The 11,724-nt window shown below is 42.3% G+C and overlaps 1 long non-coding RNA gene across 1 annotated transcript; it reads right to left on the reverse strand.

Annotated features, from left to right (window-relative positions):
- Positions 1 to 380: 380 nt before the first annotated feature.
- LOC108794478 lies at positions 381 to 11,493 on the reverse strand. The gene is made up of 3 exons (XR_001941712.1): positions 11,415 to 11,493; positions 8,166 to 8,171; positions 381 to 392 (listed from the first exon to the last, which is right to left on the reverse strand). It is a non-coding gene; the product is annotated as an uncharacterized LOC108794478 (long non-coding RNA).
- Between the last annotated feature and the right edge of the window lie 231 nt (positions 11,494 to 11,724).

Here is an 11,724-nt window from a genome sequence, read left to right on the forward strand (position 1 = left end):
TGTGAATGAAGTAATCACAGAGTCCCATATTATCCAAATCATCAGGTGTAGTTAAGTGAAACGTGAATGTTACCTGTGACAAAAAGACATTTTCAAGTCTGTTACTAAAATCACATCCCGCAGCCACTTTAAAAAGAGCTGCTTGTATTTTGACCAACCGGTTCAGAAATAGGTCAGCAAATGCAAGTAATGTGAGGAGCAGCAGATATAATTTAGAACAAGGTAGGGAAAAGAGAAGTGTCTACCTGAAATTACAGACTTGCACTAAGCAAAGAGCCTTTTCATGAACACTGTGCAAGCATGAGAGCGCCACCATTGATTGTGTTTTCCTGAAATGACTGCCTGTGCGAGCAGCACCAAAACACTCTTCTTATTTCTTAAATACTTTTGAGCTATTTTAGACACAGAAATCAATTATAGCAGCAAGGAAGACATCCAAATTAGTATTGCAAGACACAGAGATGTATATTTGGTTTTGTCATTTTGCTAAATCTTTTCTGAGGGCCAATTCACACTTGTGAACTGTGCATTGTGGTGTGCTGAATTATATTTCAAAAAAGGTAATGATCATTTTTTCATCTTCTGTGGTGCTTTGGAAGCCCATTCATAACGAATGGGCTATAATAATGTAGCAATCGTTAACGCACGTGCATTAAGGCACCAGAACTCTTTAGTGTGAATTGGCCCTTTCAGCAAATCTGTACTTTTTTCATCCAATACAAAGCAACAGATTAACTAAGTTGAGCTCTCCAGCTGCACATGCTCTGCTTTCCTATGGTCCCCCATAGTAAACAGGCTGTTGCAATGGAAGGTTGAGTGTCAGCTTTGTTGCCAATGCCCGCTTTCTTGAAGTTCTCTGGGGAGTGACTGGGGGGACTGTGTCCCAGTGATCACTGCACTCATAGGGACAAACAGAACAGTCACACGACTATTACTGTGGTCTGGACACAAGGGGAACCCTGCAGAGGACTAATGTGTCCTCTGTAATGGGCTCTGGACGCAATCATGGGGAAGCCATTGTCTAATATAGACCATTTTTGAGGCGATTTGATATCTATTCTTCAGGACTGAACCATAAGTGACCCCCTGTGTTGGAGAGTGCAATCCAGCAGTCTCCCCTTGCGTTAGGGAGGCACACCTTCTGGGGGAGCTGGACTTTTCCATGGTGAAGCCCTTTGGGAGGGGAGCATTTGAGCATGGAGTTAGCAGCAAGGACTCCTGGTGGAGTGAGTGGACAGTTGGGACTGCATAGCGCTCTGTGAGTAACCCTTTTGGGAGAATATGCCCACTGTTAGTAAGAGGGTGTCACCTGTGCAGAATAGGATAGAAGTGTCCCCCTGAAGAGACTAAATAAGCACCTGAACACTTTGAAGGAGTGAAGTGCTTACCCTGTGATCTGGACTTTGTTACCACGAAGATGAAGACAGTTGCTTTCGACACAGAAATGTCCATAGCATGAATTATTTTCTGGAGTAAAGTTTTAAATCACTTTTTCACCAAACCTGACTGGACATTCTCCTGTTTTGGGCTATGAAGAGAGTGGGTTGTATTTAGGGATAATGGGTAATTGACCTGTGAAATGATTACCACTGCTGCGGGGTGTAGTATAAAGGGTCACCTTCTCATGTGCTGGGCCATATAACCTGGAGCTCTGGCATCTTGATGGCCTTGGTGTGCAGTGGGATCCTGGGCAAAGTTGCTTGAACCTGTCAGTGTAAAAGGGGCCTTTTCGTGAGTGTAGGTTTCCTGAAGACAGCACTGAAACTATGAAGAAGCTGACATCCATAGCAGCCTGATTAGGTATATAGCCATGTAACAAAACCTAGCTTTTTTTAACCTATTGGTGGGGGTGGTTATGCCAACAGCTGGCAGAGTGATATTAAAATAAATGAGCGTGTAAAAAGAAAAAAAAAAAGGAGCGCCCAGTCACATGACCCATCAAAGTCCCTTGACCAACCTCTCCTTCAATCAGAGCGTTCCTTGTGCTGCTTTAAGCAGAACACATCTACATCTTGGTCTGGACTTTATGAATGAAAAAAAAAAAGCAGTGTGAACTAACCTTGCAATATATAGCAGAGGGAGGATATCAATATCCACTCTCCATTATGAATGCCCTCCTTAATCAAAGAAAATAAAAGTGTGGTGTTTTGTAGTTGTTTTACAACATCCCAAAAAGGACACTTATTTGGAAAAAGACCAGTGTAACCATAACTAAAATGTGGAAAGAGTGCCAAGAAGCGACATTAGGATTGATAAGACCCGTTTATCATTGGGTACAGAAATGTATTTAAACTGACATGCCAATATGAAAAAATAACTGTGATGCTGCCGGCACTGTTCCAGAGAATACAGCCTAGACTTAAGCAAAACAAATACTTTGTTAAGCTCCTGTGTGTATTGAGGCAATCTGCTTAATACAGTATTTCATGTGTGGTGTTTCCAGGGTGTTCATGGACATCGAGCGGTCCTTGTTACACCCATGTGTACAGAGCCATACACGGCTCTATAGCTGCAAGTGATGTGGCCAGTTGAAGCATGTAGCAAAAGCGCAAAGACTATTTGGCATGTAGGTTTATTAGAGATAACTAATGCATACATACTTTAAAGTCGCTTCTTATCGCATACAGAGATTTTGTAATCTCTGTGCAAGCGAATGTTTATCATTCTATTTTGATATACAAGATGTTCAATGGTGATAGCAACATCAGCAACAAACTCTTTACTATAAACTCCATAACATGGACTAGAGGCCACCACCTAAAACTGGTGGAGAAAAGATTTAACCACAAGGGGGTAGGGGCTTTTTCTCAGTTAGAGCGGTTAGGGTCTGGAACTCGCTGCCACAAGCAGTAGTATCAGCTGAGAGTGTTGAATCATTCAAAAAGAATTTGGACAACTTCCTCAGAGACCGCAACATACAGGGGTACAGGTACCCTTATAAGATGTAAACTGCTTCTTGTTTACTCTCTCTCTCTCCTCCTACACACTTTCTCCCCTACACTTCTTCAACTTTGTTTTTTGTTTCTTGATACCTGGACTCCCTAACTTCACCATAACAATTGTATAGACATTTACGCTCTTCGAGTATTCACCTACTAATTTAATTTGGCTTTCTCTTATATCAAAACAGTTATTGGCCTAGATATACATGCTGATTGTTTCATTTTATTTGCCTATCTTCATATTATTTTTTGTGAATGTAACATCTGGAGCTGTACAGTAGTTCCTTCAGCTCCACCCTCTCCTGCCATATCAATCTACACACTGTACAGCAATTTGATCTTACTGTTATTGTTGTATCTCTTTTGACTTCAATAAATATTATTATGGAAAAAAAGAAAAAAAGAAAATGTAAACTGACACAGCACCTCTTCTAACCAAAACTTCCTGTAAAGAGAAAAGGGAACACAGTATAAATGTAGGCCATTCAAAAACACTGTGAATGGCGCACTGCCAGGTAAAACTATGCAATTACCTGTCCTGGAATGATTTCAAAACTAGCATTTAAGAATAACACATTCGCAATTGGATGTATGAATTGTGATTAATGTGTTCCGAAAGGCAATTATATAATTCTGTTCCAAAATGACTCTGCTAGACCAAATGTCCTCATGTCGTTTCTGGTATTTTCCATCAATATAATAACTGCCAGAATTGTCTTTTTAAAATATGCATGATAAATAGCTTTGCACGGTCTGCTGTTTTTTTCTTCAACAAAAGCTGTCATATTTCATTGACAAGCTGAACAGTGCTGTGCATGGTAACATTTTCTCTTCCGTACTGCAGTTTTGTATTGCTTGGTGGTTTTATCTGGTTAGCCAAAAAAAAAATTATTCTTAATGGGTAGTTTTAATAGCCCCGCTGGCAAAAACCAATATTTCAGTTACAAGCTGACACTGACGGCCCAAATCACCCACTGGCTAATTCTCAAAGATCACCCTGCCAGAGTTCCTGGCTGTATAAATTTACAACAGAGACTCTCTACGCCGGTTACAAAAAGTGTATTCTCATTCTCAAGACTGATATTGCATTGCAATGGTGGATGCAGGTTGGAGACCTGGTGCAGATATCATACCTACAGAGTAGTAGAGAATGTTCCATTATTCAGTAGATTCATAGACTACATAAGGATACTTACAGGGTTATTCACACGGCGGCCGAAGGCAGCTGAGTGAATAACCCGCCCGAAGTGAAGTGAGCCGAACACTGTTCGGCTATTCACTTCAGACTTGTACGGCTGATTTCAACCGTACATCGGCTGAAATCAGCCGTACATCGGCTAGCTCCGGCTGCACTTTGGTCAGCCAAATATGCTCTGCATGTTTGGCCGAGCTGAAGTTCAGAAGGTCTTAGCCATTCCAACATAAAAAATAAATAAACAATTGGGTGGAGCTAGCAGTGACAACTAGCTCCGCCAAACTTTTGCCTATTGGCCGGGACCTGCTAGAGTCTTCTAGTAGCTCCCGGCAAATGAATAAGAACTGGGCGGAGCTGCACGTGATGTCATGACCGGCTGCGCTCAGTTGTCATTGTTTAATGACAGTTAGGCATCCCCAGGTCATTTGATCTGTCTTTTCAACTGGGGCGGAGGAAACCTTGAGATCAAGGCTGGCTCCACCCAGCTGTCATCTGCGAGGCGTTTGGCCTGTTTTGACTGTCACTTCGGCTCAGTCGAGCCGAAGCATATGGCTTCGGCTTGGCTGAGCCGCTTGGCCGCCTTCGGCTGCTGTACGGGCTATAGTAAATAGCCCGTACAGCAGCCCTTCGGTTTGCTCCGGCCGAAGAGAGCTGAAGGATCAGCTGAAGCTACGGCTGATCCTTCGGCTAGTTTTGTGAATAACCCCATTATTATTTTTTTGGAGCAGCAATAAGCTATTTTCCTAAAATAATAAGTATAGTTAGTTAAACAGTTACATAGTTATTCGGGTCGAAAAAAGACACACGTCCATTGGGTTCAGCCTATAGAGATAAGAGAAAAAAGAAAAAAAAAAAGAAAGAAGAAAAAACAAAACAGAAAGCCGTGCCCATATGCTCACAGTTATCCACAGGTGATCCAGAAGAAAGCAAAAACAACCCCTATATAACATGGTGTACACGGCGTGGTCCAAGGATGTTTACCTCACTGTTGGTGGCCATAAACAATATCAATCTGAAGTATGACCTCTACAGAAGACTATGATGAGTGCACCTTGCTCTTGAAGGTCTTCTAACCAATCTTCCAACCTCAAGGAGAGAAGGACCAAACTAACAATTTCATGTTCACATTGGTAGCAGACTATAACGGCATTATTTATATTTTTCTGCACTAATCTATCTGTAACTAACATTAAAACTAAACTAATCAACAGCTAACACCTAAATGTGAAACCACACACAATATAAAATATACTACCAGTGTAGCACTATTTACATATCAATAAGAAACTCATTACAATATGTATAAAACAAATCAATAACAATGTGTCAACCAACACAGTATCTCAATAATAGAATAAACAATGTGTCTTAAGCCTTTGACATTGTAACATCAAACCAAACAGTGTGTTCAATAAGTCTTCCTATCAATAAGCCACCTTCACTGTGGTATGATCTCAAAGTGATTTTCACCGTTAGTGCTGAGTATCTTAATCCAGTGAAACAAATCCTTGATCCCAGCTACACATAATCTTGTCTGTGAAGGTTCTCATTCATCAATGTCATGGTATATCTGTAAAAAATAAGTCAAGGCAACTGGACTTGCTGTATTTTTCTTGAAGACGTTTCACTGGACATCCGACCAGCTTTCCCAATTCAGAATGGCTTGTACAAAAAATTATCTGGGAATAAATATGGTGAATGTTGCTCTAATCCACATAATCTGTTAGTCACAACCAGGTGTTGATTCCATTTCATAATTGGAGCTAGGTGGTGTTAATAACCAGCACAGAGAGAGGTGTTAAAACAGCATTATATATGGCAGACAATAGATGTCTCACCCTCTCACCTCTATTCAAGCTTGGCTTCTCCATTTTTAAATAAATGGCCTCTTTCACACCTCTTTTAAACCAGTCCTCCTCCTCTGTCTAGGATGCGTACTTGACTGTCTTCAAAGGAGTGACCTTTTTCCTTTAGGTGTAGATTCACAAACTTGTTTGCATGATATGAAAAAAGAATCCTCAATCAAGATGAACTGACTTCGGACAACTGGGAGCAAGTTGAAATGTAAACAGGCGAGTGCTTTCACTGCTCGTATAGCTCTCTACTTTCAGGAATCGCATTGCTAGGCTCCACCCTACATGTTACATCTCCAAGACTTCCTACGGGGCGTGGCACACTCCAGGGGATTGCCAGGAACTGACACCAAAGCTGAGCATCCTTTAGGCCACTTCTGTGAGCCTATTTTGTCAATTACACCTCCCCGGAGATGTGTCAGTACACAGCCTGGGGTCACAATGGAACACGACATAGACCAGGGCTAACACACCATAACAAATGGAGCGATCTAAGTGCCAGAAAGGACTGCTGATGCTGAAGATAATGGAGAGGGACCCCGTAGCATTATGTAACTGAGTTGAAGGCTTCTGTAGAGGAACTGAATTCTGGAAGCTGTGCCCAAAAAACACTGGCAGAGGTCAAAGTACCAGTCATCAATATTGCCTGTGGTCTCCCTGCAGCTGATCTTTTTACTATTGCCCTACTATATATTGTTCTGGACTAGAGGCAGGGTTTTGTATCTTCATGTCAAAACCTCCAGCAAGGAGAACATTTAACAACATAGTATTGGAATTACTAAACCTCACTCCAAATCACCCTAAACTAGTTATGACTGCTATGACTAAGGCCGAGTAAGGCAGAAACGTGTCAGTGGTTGTTTTTTTTTGTAGAGATGCATGTGGAATAAAATTGATTTTCTTTGGAAGAGCATTGTTTGCCGTTTTTGCCGTTTTTGAGACAATATCTGTAGAAGAGGGTTATCCATGCACCAAATGTGGATTACAAGGATGCATGACAGGGGTGACCTGTGCATTTTGTGTTTTTAGTCTAAGAGGTAGCAGTGCCTTAAATCTCACACTGAAGATATACAGCTAGGATGCTGTAGACATAGGAGTGAATAGGCACACTCACATAATAGGAAGTGCACTGATAAATACCAATAGGATTTTAGGGCAAAAGTTCATTTTACAGGGTATACATGGACATAAGTATTCTAAATGTTCAATATAACAGCAAATCTCGCTTTTTCAGATATGTGTACTGGGAACCTTTTTAAAAAACACATACACTGTATTGCCAAAAGTATTGGGACACCCCTCCAAATCATTGGATTCAGATGTTCCAATCACCTCTGTTAGTATAGTACCAACTGTTAGTGGTATTATAACAAAGTGGAAGCAACTGGGTACATCAGCAACTCAGCCACGAAGTGGTAGGCCACGTAAAATGACAGAGTGGATACTGAAGCGCACAGTGCGCAGAAGTCGCCAACTCTCTGCAGAGTCAATACCTACAGACCTCCAAAGTTTGTGTGGCCTTCAGATTGGCACAACAGTGCGTAGAGAGCTTCATGGAATGGGTTTCCATGGCCAAGCGGTTGTATCCAAGCCTTACATCACCAAGTGCAATGCAAAGCGTTGGATGCAGTGGTGTAAAGCACGCCGCCACTGGACTCTAGAGAAGTGGAGAGGTGTTCTCTGGAGTGACGAATCACGCTTCTCTGTCTGGCAATCCGATGGACGTGTCTGGGTTTGGCGGTTGCCAGGAAAACAGTACTTGGCTGACTGCAATGTGCCAAGTGTAAAGTTTGGTGGAGGGGAGATTATGGTGTGGGGTTGTTTTTCAGGGGTTGGGCTTGGCCCCTTAGTTCCAGTGAAGGGAACTCTTAAGGCATCAACATACCAAGACATTTTGGACAATTTCATGTTCCCAACTTTGTGGGAACAGTTTGGAGATGGCCCCTTCCAGTTCCAACATGACTGCGCACCGGTGCAGCAAGGTGCATGAAGACATGGATGAGCGAGTTTGTGGTGGAGGAACTTGACTGGCCTGCACAGAGTCCTGACCTCAACCCGACAGAACGCCTTTGGGATGAATTAGAGCGGAGACTGCGAGCCAGGCCTTCTCCTCCAACATCAGTACCTGACCTCACAAATGCGCTTTGGGAAGAATGGTCAAACATTCCCATAGACACACTCCTAAACCTTGTGGACGCCTGCCCAGAAGAGTTGAAGCTGTTATAGCTGCACAGGGTGGGCCAACTCAATATTGAACCCTACGGACTAAGACTGGGATGCCATTAAATTTCATGTGCGTGTAAAGGCAGGCGTCCCAATACTTTTGACAATATAGTGTATGTGTATGTTTGAAGGGGGGTGATTTGGAATTCTGTTTTAATAGAATGCATTTACCTTTGGCAGACCTTTGTATTTGTACTTCCAGGAGTTCATTGTTAAAGCAATGGTCTATTGAAAAAGCATTCATTCATCAATGTCACTGTTCCCACATAACCATAATTCTTTTTAACCTTCATATTGTCACACCCCACTTTACACTTAATACCAACATCTCTGCTGCAGCTGAATGTATTTGGTAATGTTTATTACAGTTGTGATAATCACCCCCGCTGAGATATTGTCAGCATTATTTGTCTCACCCACTCCACTAATCTCGCTTTCATCAAAGAAAGCTGAAAATGGTCTCTCTGACACCCGATCCATAGTTCACTGCACCGCTGAATGGCATAAGCAATTATAAAGAGCGCCTCTTCCCCAGGATAATTGTTAAACATCCCAAAGCAGGCAAGCAGAGAGGAACGTCAATGGTTGCCGATCTGGAGATGTATGATAATACAGATGGGGAACGATTATCAAGTTACAGGCGGAGAACGGGCCTATATATTTCAGGCGCATTGAATTATAAGTGCATTGCTTACAAAAGTTTATAAGAAAAGTAAGCGAAAAAAAAACCTGCAATATATTTCTGCTCTACAACATAAGAACTTTGCATTTCTATTTCAAAGACAGTTTTTAGTAGGTTGCATTCTCTAAGGGCTGCTCCATAGACAGGATATAATCTTCTGATCCAGACAAAACCGTTGGGATCAAGCGACTGTCATCTTATGTCTATAGCAGGGGTAAACAGCCTCAGCACTCCAGCTGTGGCGAAAATACAAATCCCATCATGCCTCTGCCTCTGGGTGACCATGGGGAACACAAGTAGCCACCCTCCAGAAGGAAGGACAGTGTCAGCACCAATTCAGAGATGATTTGAGGATCTACAGCCGAGTGATACACAAATAAGATACAATTTTGTTTATAGTTAAGGTACTTGAATGCATTTTTAAGGTTTATCGCCTGACTTTTGTGTCACATTAAAGTCAGCTTAAACTTGAGCAATAAACTATTTTTTCAGCGTAATGGCATATCATGGTTTTATAGTGACCCTGTATTAGCATGCTGTCCATACAGACATAGGTGCAACCTTGTCTTTAGTCAATCATCCTTTGTGCCTCGGCCTCTATATGTACCGCATGTGGTCATGGAGTTGACTGGAAGGTGACATCTGACCCCCTGACACTCCAGCTCCAGTGACAGGCTTGGACATAGTAAGTAAAGCCAAACAAGGGAAATATAAATCTGTCAAAAGTGAATATTCTGATTCCAGCATCAACCTTATCATGAATGGTCCTCTTTAAATTAGATTATCAGTTTACATAATTACCAGCAACCATGTTCCAGATTTTAATATTTGCAGTTATGTGTGTAATTCCTCAGAAGCAAAAATGATTTCACTTTATTACTTTCCCAGAAGGTTATCCTTTCAGCAGTTAAAATAAAACATTTCTTGCGGAACATAAGACAGAAGAGCGGTTCCTGTGTGAGCCCGGCTATTGTAGACTAGTGGTGACTTTTCAGGCTTCAGTGCATTGCAAAATGCAAGCGGTTGTTCCTTCCTGTAGTGATTACAAGGACTGGCTTGTCTGTGTAATTGTATACTGTAAATTATCTCACGGTATGTGGGCTCTGCTTTTGCATTCTGATAGCTCGATAACAAAGAACATCAAAATGTGGACAAGTAATTGTCTCAATAAATCTGGCCATACATGGCCCAAATTCCGGCCCGTTCCTGCTGGCTCTGTTAAAATTCAAGCCGTGGGTGGCTCTTTTGTCTCCAACTCGGCTTAAATTGACTTTTTGTTTAAAGGGGGGTGCCACAAATTGTCGGCGGACCAGCGACTTCATCCAGTCAGATGCAGTCATTGTACTGGTATTTGGCCAGCCGCATGTGCGAGCTGTCTAAATACCGTAGCCGGGACTGGATATTCCTCCATTCATAATGGGAATCTTTTGATGTTCATGGGCTGAACAAGATAAATAGACACGTATATGGCTACCTTAAGGTGTGATGGATGAAAACTTTTTCTGGATCTGATTTGCCATTAATGTATCTTTATCTTGTTTTTTAGATTATTCTGAGTGGAAATGTAAGTGCTGTTATTTCTGTGATTTTGTAACTTTATCTTTTGTATCTGTCTGTGGCAGATGGTAATTTTTACCACAAGGCCCTGTTCACACGCACAGTTGCAAACGCAGCAAAACACCCATAAATGCAGCACGTGTTCATGCGCACCGCATTTGCAACTCACCAACCTATTCATTTTAATGGGCTACCATATGCGCAAAAAAGTGACAAAGAAAAAGTGACATGCAGCACTGTGAACTTCACACATTTTTGCACATTTGTCATGCTTCAAAGCCTGGGCAAAGACATGGGTTTTGCCTACCGTGTTTAGGCCTAACGTGACAAATATTGGCGCCAAAAACTTGTCACCCATTTTTTCCGTGTTGTGTGAGCACACACCAATATGAACACTTTGTTGCACATTCACATGCACAACAAGTGTTAATGGGATCTAAGGCACACTGAGAAGTTTTCAGTGGTGGCATGATACAAGGTTCTTTCACAGTACAAAAGGTGACACATGTGCTACCTCAAACTGACCCCAGACAACACCCAGGTAACCCTTTGCTAGCTACATATTACCAATTGTGGACCTCAAGTATGCATCGTACACCCCAAAAACCTTTATCCAAGTATCTTGTGCATACCTTGTTTAACCAGGGCTTGCGCCTCTCCTTCCCTGATGTGGCTGCTGCACTGCAAAATCATCAGCACTGGCTGTTAGTTTTGACAGCAATGCAGACAGCACTATTTGCAGTCTTCATTGATAAATAGGTTGGAACAATGTTATTGCTACAATGTACTTAAAAGAGAACTATGGGGTAAGTGTTTTCCCCCATAGTTCTCTTAAGAGTCACGGGAGGACATATACTAACCTCCTTCCATGACCCAAAGCTCAGTATATCGTGAGATACAGCTTGTGGTATACTGAGACTGCCGCAGCTGGGACGGATCCCACCAATGCTGTCAAAATCAACCCAGCTGCCTGAATGACAGCAGGCTTTGCCTATCTAGAGGCAGATCCAGCTGTACCCGCCCCTCCCCATCCTTTCCTCCACTGAGTGCTGGAAGATCGGAGCGGGGAGGGGGGAATCCCTGCGGGGACCGGTGACTGACAGTTACCGCTCACTGCAGGGAGATGATCGAGAAGTGAGCGAGCGACTGTATGCATTCGCTCACTTCCCGATCTATTGAGGCGACGTGTGACAGTTTTCATTCATCGGCTCGAACTTTGAGGATTAGTGATTTTCACTCACCTCATAGTTCTCCTTTAAGGATGTGCAGATT

Source organism: Nanorana parkeri, unplaced genomic scaffold (assembly GCF_000935625.1).
Source record: "Nanorana parkeri isolate BGI_ZX_2015 unplaced genomic scaffold, ASM93562v1 scaffold856, whole genome shotgun sequence".
In the NCBI taxonomy this organism is placed as follows: Eukaryota; Metazoa; Chordata; class Amphibia; order Anura; family Dicroglossidae; genus Nanorana; species Nanorana parkeri.